Source organism: Bufo gargarizans, chromosome 1, assembly GCF_014858855.1.
Source record: "Bufo gargarizans isolate SCDJY-AF-19 chromosome 1, ASM1485885v1, whole genome shotgun sequence".
Taxonomy (NCBI): Eukaryota; Metazoa; Chordata; class Amphibia; order Anura; family Bufonidae; genus Bufo; species Bufo gargarizans.
Window position 1 is genome coordinate 298,919,527 of NC_058080.1, and position 17,793 is coordinate 298,937,319.

Genomic DNA, 17,793 nt, shown 5'->3' on the forward strand with positions numbered 1-17,793 from the left:
TTGACAGCTTGATCAATGACACAACGCAATGCACTCTCCAGAAAAACGGCGTAAGGTACGATGTCACTGATGGCGCCCTGGCTGCTACTGACCAGTTTGGTGATCTCATAAAATGGCCGCAGAAGTCTGCATGCATTGAGCATGAACAGCCACTGGCGCGGTGGAAAAAAAAAAAAGCACCCCAGAACCTGTCCTGCCGCAGAGTTCGTACAGGTAGTCGTTAACTGCACGTTTCTGCTGGAGCAGCCTATCAATCTTATACAAGGTGGAGTTCCAGTGCATCGAGCAGTCACAAATCAGACGTCTGATGGGCAGGTGGTGTCGCCGCTGAACATCAGCACGGAGAGCCATGGCCGTGTAAGATCTTCTAAAATGACCAGAGATTTTCCTGGCCTGCCGCAAGATGTTCTGGACCCCGGGGTATTTGGCAACAAATCGCTACACGACTAAGTTCAGGACGTGTGCCGTGTTTACCCTGTTTCAGCGCTCAGCAGATTGGCAGAGTTGTCGCACACCACTTTACAAACTGTCAAATTGCCACTGATCGGCCTATGACCACAAAACTGAAAGGAGTGCAGGACCAGTGTGGCTCTTGGCTTCTAGGCACAACATCCGCAGCACAGCATGGCAACGTCTCACCTGGCACGTCAAAGAGGTTCTGGGGAGCTTGGGGGGCGCAGCGGAAGAGGCGGTAGCAGTGGAAAAGGAGACGTCAGCCGAGGAGGAGACAGAGGATGGAGTAGGAGGAGGACAAGAAGAGGCAGGCCTGCATGCAATCCGTGGCGGTAACACAAAATCCACACGGGTGCCAAGGGTTGCATACTTGACGGCTGTAAGAAAGTTCACACAGTGGGCAGTAAAAGTTATGTACCTTCCCTGCCCGTGTTTGCTAGACCACGTGTTTGTGGTCAGATGTATCTTGGCACGACACTGTGTGCCAGAGATACATTAACTTGCAGTTGAACGTGGCCATATAGCCATATAGCTCCAGGATGCCCTTCTGGAAGAAATATTTCCTTCAGGGGACCTTCCATTGTGGTGTGCCAATGGCCAAAAATTTTCTAAAGGCCTCTGAGCCCACCAGTTTATATGGCAGTAGTTGGTGAACTAGTAGTTCCGACAAGCCAGTCGTCAGCAGTTGGGCAAGAGGGTTATCCGGCGTCATCATTTTTTTTCGCTCAAAGGAAGCCTGCCTTTTTCCAGATGAATGTGACGATGGCACAGTGGAAGGTGGAATGGAGGACAACTGGGATGAGAGAGGAGGAGAAGAGGCAGGACAGGGAGCGCCAGGAGTGAGGCTTTGTGGGTTCTGACGGTGTTGCTCCCACTGTGCTTGGTGATGGGAGGCCAGGTGCCTTCTTAAGGCGGTCATCCCTAGGTAAGTGTTGGAATTACCGTGACTTATGAGTTGACTAGCACAGGCTGCAGATGGCAACACTATTGTCAGCAGCAGACACGTTAAAAAAAGCCCACACTGCGGCGCTATGTGCCGGCATCCTGGGAGTGCCGGATATGACCGTGCATGGTGGATGGCTCATTCCAGATACATTAGAAGTCTGCTGTTTGCCTCCTGTATACTGTAAGTTCTGCCTGCCTCTCCTCCTTCTCCTTCCTATCTGCTTGACGTAATCACACGCACCTTCTGCAACTTCCCACTTAGGCTTCGGCCTAGTGTACCTCCCCGACCCCTACCACCCCTGTGAAATGGCCTGCCTCTTTCTTTGCCTGTCATTTTCAAAATGACCCTGTGACACAAGTCCCTATAGAAAAGCAGTATTTGGGGGTATATCACACCCCTGCCTCAATCAGTTTTTTGTGTGGCAACTGGTATATCACACCAATAGAAATTATTTGTTCCAATAGTGTTTGTCACTCTGTGTAGCTGCGGTAAAGCAGCAAAACCGCAAACGAATGCTGCACTACCCAAATGCACTATATAGAAAGTATATTATTGGTAGATAACACCCCTGCTTCAATCAGTTTTTTTGGGGGGCAACTGGTATATCACACCAGTAGAAATGATTTATTCCAACAGTGTTTGTCACTCTGTGTAGCTGCAGTATCGCAGCAGAAAAGCACACAACTGCTGCACAATACAAATGCACTATAATATGCTTTTTATGTTAGAAAGTATATTATAAGTATATTACACCCATCAGTAAATTACACCTATCAATAGCACACCTATACCAGTCCTTAAAAGGACTTTTGTGGCCCTATTAGCTAGAATTTGGTGTCCCTAACAGTCTGTCCCTGCTCCACACAGAAACCTCTCCCTACACTGGCAAAATACTGAATATAAAATGGCGGGCAGATTGGGTTTATTTATAAGGTAGGGGGTATGTCCAGTTCTTCACAATGTAAAAGAATATTACACCGGTGGACATCGCCATATGTAACGAGTAAAGTTCGCCGCAAAATGACCGCCGGGCGAACCGCAAATTTATCTCTATAAATAAATAAAGGAACAAAAATAAAATGCAGTCTTGGCTATCTCCTCCTCCTCCATCACCGCTTCCATCTACACCACCACGTCTACCGCCTCCACTTTGACCTCGGCTTCCTAGTTCAAGATTATTTTTTTTTATTTTTTTTATATTCTATGTTATTTTAAGTCATTTCCCTATCCACATTTGTTTGCAACCCTCTAGCCCTTACTATGACTCTTTTACAGCCATTTTAGCGCACCAAAGTTTTGGTCCCCATTGACTTCAATGGGGTTCAGGTTCGAGTTCTGGTCAAGTTTGGATCCCGAACCCGAACTCTGACCCAAAGTTTGGCTGTACCCGGTGAACCCGAATATCCACAGGTCCGCTCATCCCCTAGACATGATGATATTTTGGGCAACAAGCAAAAACAACATTCTGTATATTGTACAGATATTGAGGAACAGGAGAAGAATAGTCACTATTGGTATAGACAATAATGTTGGATGAGCATGCTCGGCCGAACCCTATTTTGGCTCGAACATCGCGATGCTCGGCACATTGCAGTGTTCGGCGGAATACCGCATGTGCTCGAGGGTAATGCTCGAATCTCCTCCCCGCACGTTTGTTGGCTGCTACACAGCCAATAAACGTGCAGCTAAGTACTGCCATTCACTGTAATGCTGTAGCCATGTTGGCTGCTGGCATTACAGTGATTGGCTGGCAGGAACGATGACACGTGTTCGGCCCAGTATTAGTCAGGGAGAGATAGAGAGCAGAAGAGAGAGATAGTGTAGGGATTGAAATAGCAATATTTTAGTTTTTATACTTGTTATAGACCCAAAAGTCCTTTTAAGGAATATTGTGTGTGGCAGCAATATATATTTTTAGCGCAGCCTGCGCTAAATAGCTTGCAATTGTTTGGCTGTTGCAGACAGCGACATTATCTGCGCTACATCTCCTGTCTAACGTGTGCACAAAAATATCTGTGACATCCAGTGTACTTTTTCCATAGATGGTGTCCCCTGTGGACAGTTACATCAACTGCGCTACATCATCTGTATAACGTTTGCGTATCCTTAATATCAGTGACATTCAGTCAAAATTTTGCTACTGGTGGCAGCGATATTACCTGCACTACATCTTCTGTATAACGTTTGCGAATCCGAAATATCAGTGGCATTCAGTCAATTTTTTTTGCTACTGCTGGCAGCGATATTACCTGCGCTACATCTCCAGTATAACTGTTTGCCCATCCTAAATATCAGTGACATTAATTCAGTGTAATTTTTTATTAGCCGCTGGTGACAGCGACATTACTTGCGCTATACCTCCTATATAACATTTGTGCATCCTAAATATCAGTTACATTAATTCAGTCAATTTTTTTATTAGACGTTGGTGACAGCAACATTACTTTCACCATACTCAATTATTAGGGGTACATAGCGATCTCTCACAAAGACCGGGATCGTCGAAAGGTTTGTTTTCCTCCTGGCGCTCGAGATCGATACATTGCGGTTAGGGTTGACAGATTACTGGGAGGGGCTGGAGAAGATCCAGCGGTCATGGTCCATATCGGAACCAATGACAAAGTTAGAGGTAGGTGGAGCGTCCTTAAAAATGATTTTAGTGATTTAGGTCAAAAGCTTAGGGCAAAGACCTCAAAGGTAGTATTTTCCGAAATACTGCCTGTACCACGAGCCACACAAGAAAGGCAGCGGGAGATTAGGGAGGTTAACAAGTGGCTCAAGAACTGGTGTAGGAAGGAGGGGTTTGGGTTCCTGAAGAACTGGGCTGACTTCTTTCTCAGCTACAGACTCTATCGTAGGGATGGGCTGCACCTCAATGGGGAAGGGCGAGCTGTGTTGGGGGAGAAGATTGCTAGAAAGTTGGAGAAGTGTTTAAACTAGGGACTGGGGTAGGGTAATTACGTTATAGGAGGGGACGATAGTGCAGATATAGACCTGGAGCAAGGTAATGGAACAGGGGGAGGAATGGAAGGAGGGACTAGAACAGTTCAGAAGGAAAGGTGTAGGGTAAAAAATATACATAAACCTCTAATGCCAGAAGCCTGATTAATAAAACTGAGGAACTGGAATTAGTAATGCGTGAGGAGGACTATGACATAGTGGGATTAACTGAGACATGGCTGGATGATGGTTATGACTGGCAGTTAATGTACAGGGTTACAGTCTGGTTAGAAACGATTGCCAAAACTGGAAAGGGCAGGGGTCTGCCTTTATGTAAAGTCCTGTCTAAAGCCCACAGTCCGAGAAGATATAAGTGAGGGACATGAACATGTGCAGTCACTGTGGGTAGAAATACATGGAGGCAAAAACAATAATAAATTACTAATAGGCGTTTATTTTAAACCACCTAATATACCAGAGACCACTGAAAATATACTACTAAACGAGATAGATGAGGCGGCAAATCATAATGAGGTCATTATTATGGGGTACTTAAACTACCCAGATATAGACTGGTAAACTGAAACCTGTAAATCTCATAAATGAAACAGGTTCTTGGCAATGACCAAAGACAATTACCTTTCCCAACTGGTTCAGGACCCGACTAGAGGTGGTATTAACCAATAGACCTGACAGAACAACAGATGTGCAGTTTGGGGAACACCTGGGAAATAGTGACTATAAAGTAATAACCTTCAAATTATCATTTAAAAGACTGTTTCTTCAGGGAGCAACAAAAATACCAAACTTCAAAAAAGCCAAATTTAGACAACTAAGACAGGCCATAGGCCTAACTAACTGGGACAAAGTTCTGTAAAAATACAGCCACAAAATGGGATATTTTTTAAAGCATCCTAAAATCTTATTGTCTGTTTAGAAAGAATGATGCTTTGAACCTATTTTGATCGGTGCTGTAGGCAAGAAACTTGATACCAGTTGATTCTTAGTAAAGGGAAAGCTTTTATTATTATGTCAACTGAGTTTGAAGGGCGCACAGCCCTCTTCATCAGGACAGTAGAATGCAACAAGAGCAGTGACAACCGAAATTATTTAAACAGTGTTTTGGCGCGCAGAATGGCAGGAGGGTTGTGGGCGGAGTATTACTTGAGTGTCAGTGTGGGTGGATATAGATTTTCAGCCTCTATCGGTTAGTCTAGCAGTAGGGATGTGCTGTTGTCACGCCCCCCTGTCCTGCGGGATATGCACGAGCGGGGGAGAAGGCTGGGAGAGGGCAGCTAGAGGTATCCGCCTCTTTCTATTTGTGTGACAGCAGAGGACTGCCCAAGTACCGCCCACCTGTCAAATGACACTACGTACTACCGGAAAATCACCAAAAATCCATTCCCTGATTTAAATAAAAGGCTGACAAATTTAATAAAAAAGGCATATGATAAGCAATATATCAACAAAAAAGAAAAAAAAAACTTCCTGCTACCTAAGTTTCCCTGCATCCCCTACTTCTACCATCTCCCTAAAATCCATAAAAACACTGAGAAACCACCAGGGAGACCCATTATATAAAATACAAAATCGGCAACTAGCAACCTGTCACACTACTTGGACCTTTTCTTACAACCATATGTTCGTAACTTACCCAGCTACCTTCATGATTCGAGATAACTAATCCGTGAACTCAAAAACATCACATGGAAAGCTACATATGCTCTACTCAACTTGGATGTTACAGCTCTATACTGAAATATACAACATCATTTAGGCATACAACGTATCGGCACCACTTTGTTCCATAACGCTACAATAAAACCCCCACAAGCATAATTCCTCTTGGAAAGCCTTCACTTCATCCTTGAGAATAACTTTTTCATCTATAACAACACCACATACCATCAATGTAGGGGGACTGCGATAGGTACGAAAGTAGCACCATCTTTCGCGAACCAATTTATGGGGGAATTCGAAAAGGAACATATTATCAAGCTAGTAACTCCTAACAAGCAGATCATCTATTATAAAAGATACATAGATGAAATTTTCATTATCTGGGACAGAGATGAAAACCAAAGCCCTAGAACTTGCCAAAAATTGAACAATACAGATTGGGAGATCTTATTCACCCGAAATTTCAATAAAACCGAGATAAAGTTCCTAGATATCATCATCACCAACAAAGACAATCACCTAATAACAAAAACATACTTTAAATCAGTGGATATAAACAGCTACATACGCTACACAAGTTTACACCATAAAAAATGGTTGAAAAATATTCCCTACAGCCAATATAAGCGCATCAGACAGAATTGTACATATAATGAGGTTTTTTGCCAACAATAGATAAGTAGTGATGAGCGAACACCAAAGTGTTCGGGTGTTCGGGTACTCGAGCACCCAAGTATAATGGAAGTCAATGGGAGACAACCAGGCACCCCCTGCTCGGATGAGGGGAGGGTGCCTGGTTCATAGGAAAAGGTCTGAAAGTGATGGAAAGACCTCTGAAATTGGTTAACCCCCCCCCCCCCAAAAAAAAAAAAAAAAAATACAAATCCTGTAAAATTTACAGGAAAAATTGTTAGGAAACATTCTTTCCTGTATATTCAATTGTATATACAGTGTAAGTGCTACCAAAAATTATAAGGAACCAACACTCCAATACACCCTTTTTTACACATAAAGGAGGACCTAATTCACATGGTGCTACAATTGTTCAGGTACACTGCTACACTCCTAAAGCCTATGCACTAAGTGAAAGGGCTGCCAAATATTACAAGGGATCAACACTCCAATACACCCTTTCTTACACATAAAGGAGGGCATCATACACACCCTTGAAAAATTTTCCTTGATTATAATGTCTGCTAAACACACTGCTTTCTGATAGCGTACTGTAGATCTCACTAGCAGGCACACTCTAGTGAAAAAGCCCCTTTTTATAATGTCTGCTAAACACACTGCTTTCTGATGGCGTACTGTAGATCTCACTAGCAGGCACACTCTAGTGAATAAGCCCCTTTTTATAATGTCTGCTAAACACACTGCTTTCTGATGGCAAACTGTAGATCTCACTTGCAGACACACTCTAGTGAATAAGCCCCTTTTTATAATGTCTGCTAAACACACTGCTTTCTAATGGCATACTGTAGATCTCACTTGCAGGCACACTCTAGTGAATAAGCCCCTTTTATATAATGTCTGCTAAAGACACTGCTTTCTGATAGCGTACTGTATATCTCACTTGCAGGCACACTCTAGTGAATAAGCCCCTTTTATATAATGTCTGCTAAACACACTACTTTCTGATGGCGTACTGTATATCTCACTAGCAGACACACTCTAGTGAATAAGCCCCTTTTTATAATGTCTGCTAAACACACTGCTTTCTGACGGCGTACTGTAGATCTCACTTGCAGGCACACTCTAGTGAATAAGCCCCTTTTTATAATGTCTGCTAAACACACTGCTTTCTGATGGCGTACTGTCGATCTCACTAGCAGGCACACTCTAGTGAATAAGCCCCTTTTTATAATGTCTGCTAAACACACTGCTTTCTGATGGCGTACTGTCGATCTCACTAATATCAAATCTTTCTGTCTTTTAAAGCTTTAGGGTACTTTAAAAAGCGATTTTCCAGCCCTGCACTATCTGTCCCTTCCTGAACACGCTTGTCCGAGATACTGCTGAATTTAACCCCTGGTAAAAAAAAAAATGGTGCTGCACTGCTGTCAAAAACGCACTGTAGTCCTTAAGAGGACTGTTTGGTCTTTCAATAGTTTTTTGGGGAGTTAAATCTGTGAATTTCCAGCAAAACGCTATTTGTCCCTGCCTACTGTCTGCTCTCCCTGACGCTGAATGATCCGAGTGCGGGACATCGGCTCCTATATAAACTAATATCACGTGTTCCGGCCAGCCAATCAGTGTAAGGCTAATAGCTAACATGGCTATGGCATCACACTGAAGGGAATTACCTGAACGTTTATTGGCTGCTTAAGAGGTGCCAAACGTGTGGGAAGGAGACTCAAGCAATGCGACGAACACACGTGGTATTCGGCCGAGTACCGCCACGTGCCGAGCCGAACCGATACTCGGCAGAGCATGCTCGCTCATCATTAGATAAGAGATATCCCAAGAGACTTATCAAAAATGCCTACAACAGAAGCATTGCTAGTACACAAGAGACTTGTCTGGAGGGAGCAGTAAACAAACAAACGCAAACAGCAATGTACCCTAGTCTTATTACTCAATATAATACGTCCAACAAGACCATACGCTCAATACTAGCTAAACACTGGCACATTTTGCAACAAGACCCTTACCTAGAAAGATTCCTGTCCCCTAAACCAAGGATAATCTATAGAAGGGCTCCTACTATTAGGAACATCCTAGCTCCCAGTAAGCCAAGACAACACACAAAAACCCAGAGAGAAAAGACACATGAACTAAAGAGCAGCTATAAATATGGAACCAAACACTGCTTATGCTGCAAAGTCATCACCCATAACCACACACATATTACTTCAAAGAAAAATTGATCCACGTTTGAAATAAAATATCGGATGACATGCCAAACGTTTTACGTAATAAACCTCATAGAATGCAAGTGCGGCCTTTAGTACGTTGGACGCACAACACAGGCTTTGCACTGTCCCTTGAACCAACATAGACATAATATTCAAAAACAGTATCTAAAACACAGTATCTCCAGACACTGTGCGTCCACAATAGGAAAAGAAAAACACCCACTTACAATAACTCTGTTTTTTTCTGTTTTTATTATAATTGGTTTATGTAATTCTCTATTCTTATGTTTTATTCAGTTTTATTCCCTTACTATCCTTTATCGTTTATTCAGCGCTAAATCCAATACCACCTGAGTACCTATTTGTATAGGTTCGAAAACAGACAGTCAGAAGAAGAACTACATCCATCAATAGCGACTTCACTTATAACCCCTACTACAAGGCTTGACTTATGATATATGATCCGATGCCAACATATACTTGCCTGAAAATAGCCCTTATTTAGAGCACAGCCAGACTAGAATGTCCTCTGCATACAGACACCACATTCGAGGATACATCATTGCAGCATCCTCTGCGACGTACAGGGCATATCTGACAGAATATATACCAACGTTGATTCTATCACTTTTTGAGACAGGAAAATACTGCCCATTCAAATCTTAAACTGCATGTACGGCTCACTCTCCCTGCTGTCCTGTGACTGTTATATCACACTGGAGCTGATACCGTCATGCTATAGCCACCCCCCACTCCTACTAACATGCCATTGGCCATCTATACATTTTATAATACATTCCTCTTTCTGGGCCCACTGCCACATTGGAGCTCGCAATACTGGCGGCACGATACTTATCTATTTCAGCTCCCACCCTCGGCACCTCACCGGGGATAGCACAAGCCACTGCGCTCGAGTGTTAACATCCCCGGCAAGCGCTACTGTCTTGGTCAGCACAGCGGAGTTCTAACAATCAGCGGATACCGACAGCCCGACTGTCATGCCCGTATGTTCGGACATCGCCTGGCAAGTGGGCGATACAGGGGCAGTCAATATAAGTACCCTCTACCAGCCCCATAGTTCTAGTCAGCTATAACAACCATCTGATGCCGACCGCCCGGCTGTCACTCATGTTCAGTTAGGACACCGCTTGACAAGTGGGCTGTACTTGGGCAGTCCTCTGCTGTCACACAAATATAAAGAGGTGGATACCTCCAGCTGCCCTCTCCCAGCCCCTGCTCGTGCGTATCCCGCAGGAGAGGGGGGCGTGACAACAGCACATCCCGGCTGCTAGACTAGCCGATAGAGGCTGGAAATCTATATCCATCCACACTGCCACTCAAGTAATACTCCACCCGCAACCCTCCTGCCATTCTGTGAACTAAAACACTGTTTAAATCATTTCTGTTGTCACTGCTCTTGCTGCATTATACTGCCATGATGAAGAGGGCTGTGCGCCCTTGAAACACGTTGACATAATAATAAAAACTTTCCCTTTACCAAGAAACAACTGGTATCAAGTTTTCTGCCTACAGCGCCAATCAAAAAAGGTTCAAATCATCATTCTTTCTACACAGATCTTTCTATCCCAATGGCCACATCTGAGGCACAGGGAAAGAACCTTGGCAGCAGTACTGGCACCCCGCACGCTGGATGGGAAAATACCAACAAAGCTAACTATAGTTGTTGTGGCGCAACACATAGCAGACGCGGTAAGCACAACTTTATATATAGCAGCAAATCCTGTCATACAGTGACACACACGAGGCGCGGCCTCCTATTCTCTTCTTTTTTCTAAAATCTTATTGTGAGAGGTATATACCTTATGGAAATAAAAGGTTAAGGAACAAGAAAAAAACTATGTGGATAAATAGAACTGTAAAGAAAGCAATAGATGACAAAAAGAAAGCATTTAAATCACTAAAACAGGAGGTTAGTGAGGAAGCACTGAAAAACTATAAGAAAAAAAATATGTAAAAAACTAATAAAAGCGGCCAAACTAGAGTCCGAGAGATTAATTGCCAAAGAGAGCAAAATTAACCTTAAAATGTTCTTCAATTAAATAAATGGTATAAAGTATAAATCTGAATGTGTCGGCCCTTTACAGAGTGATAAGGGGGGAGTTGCATAGGGTGACGAGGAGAAAGCAAAGCTATTAAATATATTTTTTTTCTCCACTGTATTCACTGAAGAAAATAAACTGTCAGATGAAATGCAGAATGTAAAAGTAAATTCCCAATTAAAAGTGCCCTGTCTGACCCAGGAAGAAGTACAGCAGCGTCTTAAAAAGATTAAAATAGACAAATCGCCAGGACCAGATGGCATACACCCCCATATCCTAAGAGAATTAAGTAATGTCATAGCCAGACCCTTATTTCTGATATTTAAGGACTCTATACTGACAGGGAGTGTTCCACAGGATTGGCGCATAGCAAATGAGCATAAGATAATGGGTTGAATCAAAAGGGGCATAGATGCCTGTGATGAAAACATAGTCCTACCACCTTATCAATCACTGGTCAGACCACACATGGAGTACTGTGTACAGTTCTGGGCTCCTGTGAACAAGCCAGACATAGCAGAGCTGGAGAGGGTTCAGAGGAGGGTAACTAAAGTAATAAATAGAATGTGGGAACTACAGTACCCTGAAAGATTATCAAAATTAGGGTTATTCACTTTACAAAAAAGACGGCTGAGGGGAGATTTAATTACTATGTATAAATATATCAGGGGTCAGTACAGAGATCTCTCCCATCATCTATTTATCACCAGGACTGTGACTGTGACAAGGGGACATCTTCTGCGCCTGGAGGAAAGAAGATTTGTACACAAACATAGAAGAGGATTCTTTATGGTAAGAGCAGTGAGACTATGGAACTCTCTGCCTGAGGAGGTGGTGATGGTGAGTTCACTAAAAGAGTTCAAGTGGGGCCTGGAGTGTAATAATATTACAGGCTATAGCTATTAGAGATGGGTCTTTGATCCAGGGAGTTATCTGATTGCCTGAATGGAGTCGGGAAGGAATTGTTTTCCTTTTAAGTGGGGAAAATTGGCTTCTACCTTACAGTTTTTTTTTTACCTTCCTCTGGATCAACTTGCAGAATAACAGGCCGAACTGGATTGACAAATGTCTTTTTTCGGCCTTATATACTGTGTTATATACTATGTCTCCTGTATAACGTTTGTGCAACCTAAAGATCAGTGATATTAATTCAGTGTAATTTTTTTTTAGGCGGTGGTGACAGCGACATTACTTGCTCTATAGCTCCTGTCTAATGTATGTGCATCCTAAATATTAGTGACATTCTGTGTACTTTTTTTGCGCATACACTTACAAAATCTGCACTACTGTACGTGTGACATACTTACAAGCATATATACCATTTAATATGTGCAAGGCAAGCAGTAAGGGACGGGGAAGTGGCTGTGCTGCTGATGGTGCACACAGAGGCTGTTGCCCTGCGTGTGGTGAAACTGTGCCTGCTGCCAGAGCACATGAAAAACAATCATCCACGATACCTAGCTTCATGTACCACTCTTGAAGTCAGACCAGTGCAACCAGGTGGTCGGTTGGATTGCAGCAGATAATACTTCCAGTCGGTTAAGCATTACCCTGTCTCCACAAAGTCCAGTCTCAGTAGCCAAAAGTCTGGTCAGCAGAATCTTCACCCTGGGACTCCTTTCTCCCACCATGGAGAGTCTTGGCAAACAAGTGATCCCACACTTGAATATTCCGAGGAGCTGTTTATCGCCATTCCTTAATTTGGGCCTCTCGCCAAGCCCGCTTGAAGAGGGACATGAGGATATCTTGTGCCCTGATTCCCAAAGTCTGAAGGATCCACAGTCAGAAGAAGATAACGATGGGGAATGGCATTTAGTGTTTCACGAGGTGGATGATGATAATGAGACACAGTTACCAATAAGTCAACCTCAATTAGTGTCTCAAGAGGTTGATGATGAGAATGAGACACAGTTGTCAATAAGTGAGGTTGTTGTTAGGTCAACAAGTCAGGAGGATGACCAGAGTAAGGAAGTGGAAGAGGAGGTGATGGAAGATGAAGTCACTGACCCAACCTTGGAAGGTGGCAAGCCGAGCGAGGACAGAAGTACAGAGGGGGAGTGATCCGCAGCACCGCAAAAGACTGGAAGAGGCAGTGGGGTGCCAAAAGGGAGAAGGCGGGCCACACCAAACAGGCCCACCACTGTTCCACAGAGCAACCCTTTGCGGCATATGCGGCAATCTCCCTTGACAAGGGGTAGGTGTTCTGCAGTCTGGCGCTTTTTTGAGAAAAATGCAGACGATAAAAGAATTGTCATTTGCAACCTGTGCAGTACCAAAATGAGCAGGGGCGTGAACACTAGCAACCTCACCACCACCACCAGCAGGGTCCGCCACATGGCATCAAAGCACCCTAATAGGTGGGCCAAACGCCTGGGTCCACAACCAGTGTCTGCGGGTCACACCACTGCCTCCTCTTCCACTGTGTTACGTGCTGGCCAATACCCTGTTTAAGACGCAGGCCTGGATGCCATGCACCTGGACCTTCTCAAGCATTATCAGCTAGCACATCCACTTCTGTGTCCCAGTTGAGCGCATAGATGTCTATGCCCCAGGCCTTTGAACAAAAGCGCAAATAACCAGCCACCCACCCACAGACCATAGCACTAAATGCTTACCTTTCCAAATTGCTGGCTCTGGAAATATTGCCATTTAGGCTTGTGGACAATGAGGCTTTCCGCAGCCTGATGGCGGCAGCTGTCCCGCGGTACTCCCCAGCTGCCAATATTTTTCACAGTGTACAGTCCCAGCCTTACACCAGCATGTGTCCCGTAACATCACCTGTGCCCTGACCAATGCAGTTATTGGGAAGGTCCACTTAATGACTGACACATGGACAAGTGCTTTTGGCCAGGGATGCTAGATTTCCCTGACGGCACACTGCGTGAACGTTGTGGAGGCCGGGAGCGATTCGTACCCTGGGATGGCACAGGTGCTACCGACGCCAAGGATTGCGGGCCCTACTTCCATCAGGGTTTCCGCCGCCACCTACGTTAGTGGCTGCAACCCTCCCTTCTCCTCCTCCACCTTCTCTTCCATTTCCACCTCTGAATTATCATCTTGCAGCACCAGTCAGACATCAGTCAGTAGCTGGAAGCAGTGTAGCACTGCAGTGGGGAAGCGGCAACAGGCTGTGCATAAACTGATCTGCTTAGGTGACAAACAGCACACCGCTGCAGAGCTGTGGCAGCGGAACCAGACTGAGCTGTGGCTCTCACCACTCAACCTACAACCAGGCATGGTTGTGTCTTATAATAGCCGTAACTTGGTGGCGGCTTTGGAGCTTGACAAGCTCACACACATAGCATGCCTAGCGCTGTTGTTCAACCTAGTGGTTCAGCAGTTTCTCTAAACTTACCCCAATTTTACTGAGCTACTGGTGAAGGTGCGCCACGTGTGTGCCCATTTCCGAAAGTCATCTACAGCTGCCGCCAGTCTGGCAATGCTGCAGCAGCGCTTGCAATTGGCAGCTCACTGACTTTTGTGCGATGTGAGCGCATGCTGGAACGCCATGTTCCACATGTTGGCCAGACTTTGTGAGCAGCAGAGGGCAGTAGTGGAATACCAGCTGCAACATGGTCGTTGCCTTTCCAGTCAGCTTCCGCTCTTCACAAGCAATGAGTGGGCATGGATGTCTGACCACTGTGAGGTTTTACGCAACTTTGAGGAATCAACACAGATGGTGACAGGCAATAACTCTATTATCAGCTTAACCATCCCACTTCTGTGTCTACTCAAAAGCTTGCTGCTCACAATTAAGGCGGATGCTTTGCATATGAAAGAGGTGGAAATGGGGGAAGACAGTACACAGGGTGATAGCCAGACCACCCTCAGTTCGTCTTCTCAGCACAAATTGGATAATGAGGAGGAGCAGGAGATGGTTGCCTTCTCTACAGAGGGTAGTACCCATGGACATTTTATTTCATCTGTTTAGTGTGGATGGGAAGAAGAGGAGGAAGAGGATGAGGAGATTGAGAGTCATCCTCCTGATGAGGACAGCAAAGTCTTGACTGTTGGGACTCTGGCACACATGGCTGATTTTCTGTTAGGCTGCCTTTTGTTGTACGGTTATTCACCTTTGCCGACCCGTGCTACAAAGAGTACTTCTCATCACTCATTCCTGTGGTGGAGAGGACGAGCGAAATGATGCTATTCTAGAAGGTCCTTGTTGAAAAATTGCTCCAAAAATTTCCAGCTGACAATGCTGGCTGCAGAGTACGTAGTTCATTTGCCAACCGAGAAGGGGAGATGAGAGGAACACACAACAATTCCAACAGAGACATGGCAACACTCTGCAAGGCCTGGGACAGTTTTATGACACCTCGCCAGCACCCTGAACCTAATGCTTGGCCTAGTGTCTCAAGGAGGGAAACATTTTGGAAGATGGTGAAGGAGTACGTAGCAGACCGGGTCAGTGTCCTCAGTGCTCCCTCTGTGCCTTACAACTATTGGATGTCCAAGATGGACACATGGCACAAACTGGCGCTCTACGCCACCAGCGTTTTGTCAGAGCGGGTATTTAGTGCTGCTGGGGGCATAATAACTGAAAAGCGCATCCGCCTGTCAACTGAAAATGCTGACCAGTTGATTCTTATAAAAATGAACAAAGTCTGGATTGCCCCTGACTTCTCTACTCCACCAGAGGAAAGCGGCTGAACATAAAGGCACTCTAAATGTGGCTTTTATGGTATATTGAATACACTGTATTTCCATGCACCCCTTCCTGCACCACAAAAAAAAGGTATATGGTTCAATCTCCCTTTTTCTCGTTCTCCTCCTCCATCATATAAAAATGCTTATTAGGCTGCCCTCTCTCCTAATGTTTTAGAGGGTCAGCTCAGCATCGGGCCCTCACCCATAATGTTTTAGAGGGTCACCAGCAGGGCCTCATCCATAATGTTTTTGAGGGTCATCAGCAGGCCCTCAACCATAATATTTTAGAGGGTCAGCTCAGCTGAAGACTCTCACACCTACATTTTTAGATGGTCAACTCGGCAGCAGGCTCTCGCCCACAAAAATTTATAAATGGTCAGCTCGGCGTCAGGCCCTTGCCCACAAAATATTTTAGATGGTCAGCTCGGCAGCAGTCCCTCGCCAACAACATTTTTTAGATGGTCAGCTCGGCAGCAGGCCCTCACCCACAAAATTTTTTAGATGGTCAGCTCAGCAGCAGGCCCTCGCCCACAACATTTTTTAGATGTTCAGCTCAGTAGCAGGCCCTTGCCCATAATATTTTAAATGGTCAGCTCGGCAGCAGGCCCTCACAAACAACATTTTTTAGATGGTCAGTTCGGCAGCAGGCCTTCGCCCACAAGATTTTTTAGATGGTCAGCTCGGCATCAGGCCCTCGCCCACAAAATATTTTAGATGGTCAGCTCGGCACCAGTCCCTCGCCCACAACATTTTTTAGATGGGCAGCTTGGCAGCAGGCCCTCACCCCAAAATGTTTTAGATGGTCAGCTCAGCAGCAGGCCCTCGCCCACAACATTTTTTAGATTAAGTAACAGGCCCTCGCCCATAATGTTTTAGATGGTCAGCTCGGCAGCAGGCCCTCACCCACAATATTTTTTAGATGGTCAGTTCGGCAGCAGGCCTTCGCCCACAAGATTTTTTAGATGGTCAGCTCGGCAGCAGGCCCTCACTCCTAATGTTTTATATAGTCATCCCAGCAGCAGGCCCTCGCCCCTAATGTTCTAGATGGTCAGTCAGATCAGCAGCATGCCCTTGCTGCTAATGATTTAGAGGATCACCAGCAGGTCCTTGCTCCTAATTCTTTTGAGGGTCGCCAGCAATCATCATTTTTCAAGGGTGTTTATGATGTTCTCCTTTATATGTAAAAAAGGGTGTATTGGAGTGTCGATTCCTTGTAATTTTTGGCAGCCCTTTCCCTTAGTGCATAGGCTTTATGAGTGTAGGAGTACCACTACCTGAACAATTGTACCCTATTTTATGTGATATACAGGTTGTATCGGAGTGCCTCTTCCTTAGAATTTTTGGCAGCACTTGTACTTTATATACAAGTAAATATACAGGAAAGAATGTTTCCCAACCATTTTTCCTCTAAAATCGATTTTATCTTCGGTTTGGTATGTATTATTGTCAGTCTGTAAAAGTGGCGTACTACTCGGACAAAATCGTTCCCATCAGCGATCTGGGAGTCCAAGATGCATCCAGACATCCTCCCCATGCTGTTCCCGAACCATTTCAGTGGTGTTTTCATCCATTTCTGACCTTTTACTATGAACCAGACACCCTCCCTTCTTCAGAGCAGGGGGTGCCTGGTTTAATGCTCGGGTTCTCCCATTGACTCCAATTGTGCTCGGGTGCTCGGTAGTGCACCCGAGCATCCCAAGGTGTTCTACTCGAGCACCCGAGCACTTTGGTGCTCGACCAACACTAATAGACAACAATCTAATTTCCATCTTCTTGCTTTCTGTTGGAAGTTGAGCACTGACACTCTTTTGTCCAAAAAACTGCATTGTATCTAATTACACAATTATCTTTAAGTAAAAAATTGCTTTATAACCAAAGAACTATCCAAATGCACCAAGGGAATATTAGTATAAACAACAGCTCTGGGGCTGATAAATTGCTACCACAATTAGTTATTATTGCTTGAGGCATAATAGTCTTTCCACTAACTTAAAGACCGAACAGACTCCTTACAAATAAAAAAGACACTTGTCTCAGTACTCCAAGGTGGTTAATAATTCATTGGCACATTTTGCACAATTTATTTCCTGCCAATAAAAGACAGATTCATTCCTTTGGGTAATTCTATTAGATTTCTTACTTTGCCTGAAATTGTAGAAAATGTTTTAATAAAAACAGATTATTATAGTCATTATAGTAAAATTACGGA